Source organism: Neopelma chrysocephalum, unplaced genomic scaffold (genome assembly GCF_003984885.1).
Source record: "Neopelma chrysocephalum unplaced genomic scaffold, ASM398488v2 Primary Assembly neopelma1_86, whole genome shotgun sequence".
Taxonomy (NCBI): Eukaryota; Metazoa; Chordata; class Aves; order Passeriformes; family Pipridae; genus Neopelma; species Neopelma chrysocephalum.
In genome coordinates this window covers 331,533-336,350 of record NW_020897748.1, presented here as the reverse complement: position 1 = coordinate 336,350, position 4,818 = coordinate 331,533, and positions in this window count along the sequence as shown.

Below are 4,818 nucleotides of genomic sequence, written 5' to 3'. Positions count from 1 at the left end.
CGGGGATGCGCGGGGCCGCGGTCCGGGGGTGGTGCCGCCGCCCCGGCCCTCCCGCCGCCCGGCACAAGCGCCGCCCGCCCCGGCCCGCGCCCCCTCCCCCGCCGGGCCCGAACGCCAGCCCGGCTCGGGAGCCGCTGGTGCTTTTGCCTGGAGGCGCTTCCTCGGCGGGCTTCTCGCTCTCCCCGCAAAGCCTCCTTGTCCTTTCTCTGCCTTGCTTACAGCTTTAGGAAACCTAGTCCTCCTCAATTCTCTCCTTTCTTTTTTTTCCTTTTCCATTCTTTTCTTTTCCATTTCTTTGCTTTTCTTCCCGCAGTGTTTGATAATTATTTCTTTCAACCCTGGTTTCAAGACCTTGACTCATTTATTTTCCCCACCTTTCCTTCTGGCTTCCTAAGATCTGATCTCACACGTTCCAAAATATCTTCTTTGAAACACCACTTTCATTGTCCTGGCAAGACGGCTTAGAAGTGTGAGGACTTCAGTAAGTGATTTGTAATGGTTTCTAGCCACCTCTCTGCTTGGCAAAGGTATTGTAGAGCTAGTAAAATGGGAACCCCAATAGTACGGATAAGGGAGACATACAAGGGAGAAGACAAGAGGTTCTAGGTAAATTTATCTTTGACGCAGGAGTGTCTGTTAATTCCTCGTAGCATCCGCTACGCTGACCCCACAGTGCCATTTATTTCTCTGCTCCTCACTCGCAGCCTGTTCCCCAGCATTGCAGGTATCGACAGACCGTGACTGCTTGCTTGCGGTGCTGAACCCGTTGTGCCTGACCTAATGAGCCCCACAGGACCTTGGGCGCTGTGGAGCAGGTGCAAAAGCTGGGAGACAGCGAGGGTCTGGCACAGCTGGCGCAAAGCCAGGTCTCATAAACCCAGCTGGATTCAGGCTAGGGTTGTGCTGGGTGTTTCTGCTCCTCCCTCCCTCCCTCCCCCCCAACCCCAGCCCCAGCCCCCACCCCCAATAATTCTGGTGGTGAAATACCTGAGCTGCCTCGGGATGGAGCCAGCTAGGTTCTCACAAAAGCAGATGTAGTCTTTCCATAGCAGAGCTGGCCCTAGAAAGAGCATAACTGCATTCATGTGGCACTGTGCCTGAGCTAATATATCATATTAGACTCAAGCTGGCTCTTCATCCATGGCCTGAACAACCTAAACACAGATAAATGAAGTCTGACTGTATGGTGTTTCCCATACCATCCTGAGATCTCAGAACTTTTGGCTGTATTTATCAGTATAAGACTCCTCTGGAGCATAGAAGCATCAGTATCATCAGTTTCCAGACTGAAGACTGAGTTACAAAGAGGGTAAATAACTTGCCTGAAATCAAAAGGGTTGTATGAGACAGTGTCAGAACTGGATCCTGAGTTTTCCAAACTCTCCAATATTTCTGTAGCCCCTGGGCTACCCTTCTTTATGCTTATCTACTGTACAGGAGTAGTAATACACTAGATTAGTCATTAGTATCAAATGTAAAGATTATTTAAAGTCACATTGGATTAGGGATTGAGTGCACCCTCAGAAAATTTGCAGATTACACCAAGCTGAGTGGTGCAGGTGACACACCTGAAGGATGGGATGCTATCCAGAGGGACCTGGACAAGCTTGAGAAGCGAGCCCATGGGGTTCAACAACACCAAGTGAAAAGTCCTGCACCTGGGTCAGGGCAACCCCCAGTATCAATTCAGGCTGGGGATGAACAGAACAAGAGCTGCCCTGACAAGAAGGACTTGAGGGTGCTGGTAGATGGGAGGCTGGACATGAGCTGGCAATGTGCACTCACAGTTCAGAAAGTAAATTGTATCCTGGGTTGCATCAAAAGCAGTGAGGCCAGCAGGCTGAGGGAATTGATTCTGCCCCTCTACTCTGCTCTGATGAGACCCCACTTGGAGTACTGTGTCCAGCTCTAGGTTCCCCAGAATAGGAAGGATATTGACCTGTTGGAGTGAGTCCAGAGGAGGGCCACCAAGATTATTAGAGGGATAAAAAAGAGATCTTCTCCTATGAAGAAAGGCTGAGAGAATTAGTTTTTTTTCGGCCTGGATAAGAGAAGGCTTTGGTAGGGACCCGATTGCAGCCTTCCAGTACCTGAAGGGAGCCTGTAAGGAAGATGGAGAGAGACTTTTTACAAGAGCCTCTAGTGACAGAACAAGAGGGAATGGCTTCAGACTGAGAGTATTTCTAGATTAGATATTAAGAAGAAATTGCTTACTCAGAGGGTGGTGGGTCACTGGCACAAATTGCCCAGATAAGCTGCCAGGTAAGCTTCCACTTCCCTGAAAGTGTTCAAGGCCAGGTTGGATGGCATTTTGAGCAACCTGGTCTAGTGGGAGGTTTCCCTGCCCATGGCATGGGGTTTGGAACTAGATGAAGTTTGAGGTTCCTTCCAACCCAAACCATTCTATGATTTTATGATATAAGAATATTTTCTGATGAAAAATCTTTGTTTATTATAGTTTTCATTATGGGGTTACCGTGTATGAGATCACACTGTGCTATGCAGAGCACCTGTACCTTTCAGTGTTGTCATAATCTAAGAATTACAGAGATGTGACCGGTCAACCAATTAACACAGACCTAAGAACTGGGTCAGTTAAGGTCACTCTAGCTCAGTGTCAGCGGTATCCAAGTGGATTTGGAGTGGATGCTAAGGGAAAGAGTGCCAAAAATAAGGCATGTATATATGTGGTTTGTGGACTTTATTTTCCCCAATCTACTTACACAGTGAAACTTTCCGATAAAACTTCTTGCAACAGAGGCCATAATTTATTTCAGTGAAGGATGTTTACCAGCAACTGGAGTTCTCCAAGATATGTAGTCCCCATATCCACTCTAAGTTCATGTAGCAGGTTGTGTGGCCCAGAGGGTGGAGACTGAGACTTTTTTGCACTAGCAGTATCTTTAGAGTACATGCTTACAATTTTCTGATGCAGAAATAGGAAGTGTACCAACATTCTAGAGATCCTTCCAAGCTGTGATGCAAGGGAGAGAGAGATCAGACTACAAGAAGGGGAAATCAAACAATAGTGTTAACTACACCTTTATGAGGACTCTAAGAACTGATCTCCTTACTGTTTCAGGTCTACAAACCCATAGTTATGGGATTTTGACTCTACAACGGTTTCCTGGAGGTGAGGCTGGGAGTCCTTTTTGCAAACAGTGATATCAGGACTGCCCCACTAACACAACTCAATTTCTAGATGTGTCTGAAACACATAAAATTATAAATGGACTTTCTGAAGGATGTCCTGCTGACACTGAAGATGATCGAGCTCTCTCTAAGTGTAGTACTGGGTTTCAGGGGAGACAGGTCTCAGACATCTCCCTGTTTCTTAAGGAAGCATAGCCTGTATTCTTCTGCAGCCTGGGCCCCTTTGAAGGTCTCCCATATCTGGAAAGTAAATATCAGGAAAGTATCTCCAATGAAATTGCTAGACTTTGCAAGCAGGAGTAAGCCTGAGAAGTGAGTTTTTCCTGTACGCAGCGGGGTAGGCCATAGCCCTGGTAGGAGCCAGCTCTGCGGAGGAAGCCTGCGGTCGATGCTGATTGAGATTCAACATCCAAGCGTGCTAGACCACCCACAAGCAGCCCACACACTACCTGGCAGCACTCGCCATGGGCTAGCATCCTATCATACCATGTAAGTACAGGACATAGCTGCTTCGTTGGGACTGCTTGATGTGATTTGCATCAAGAGACAGTGAACGGGAACATGTGCAGGCAGTGAGACACCGTTGGACTGTAACAGCCAGGCAGCTGACCTGGAGCAGCATTTTCAAGACTTTGGTAGGAAACACAGCTATGATGACTTTAAAGGATTATAAGTAATTACACTTTTCTTAAATATTTACCAAGAGCTATTTGTAAGCATGCTGGGCTGCTAAGGAGACAGTATGAAAGCACTTGTATGAATGATCCAGAATTTAAATGATGGAGCCTGCATCCTGGATCAAATGATGATTGGAGGTAAACTCTCAGTAATGAATCAGGTATGATAGGCAAAAAGTGCTTTAAAAGAGAAGACAAACAGCTTATGCTTCCTATTTTGAGGAGGAATCAGTAGAAGTATGCAAGGCAAAAAGCATTACAATCAAAGTTAATGGCCAAGGACACAATGAGAGATAGATAGCAGGCTAAATTGGATTTAAATTCACAGAATACAATGTTGCAAAAAGCAAGATATTTAGCAATAAGTTTTGACACTATGATGGATGGAAAATTCATGTTTTCAAACAGGCTGCATGGAAAAAATCTTCTTTCTAGATATAGACTAGTTATAGTTTAGTTGTCAAATCTGCAGGTAAGTCTCAGACAGTGATTAGTTACCAATACAGAAATAATACCTGAATTAGTGTTTTCAGAGAAGACTCCACAAAGACAGAGGGTAGAAGGAGAAGAGATATATTGAAGAGACTAGTCAGCCCCTGCCAGAGAGCTGGAAGGTGGCTGAGGATCACCAGAGTATCCCCTTTGGGTGAGCTTCTGAAGGAATGTTAACAGCAAACAAAGGCAGAGGAAAACAGGAAAAACCACAGAGCTAATGGAGAACAAGAACTCAAGCACGCGGCTAGCTATTTATGGTGGTCAATAAATCAATAAGAATTAAGGTAACTTTGAGATGTGATTAAGAAAAAATTATTAAAGATTTTGTGAAGAGTGATGTCAGTGTCTTAGAAGCCAAATGAGAGTCTGTAGAGCCCAGAACATGTTTACAGTCAGAGGGAAAAAGTCAGGGGCCTCAAGAGACTAAAAAGCAGAGGAAGGAAAAGTACTGGGATGGGTTCTGTAGCATGTGGTAGACCTTTGTGTCTACAGT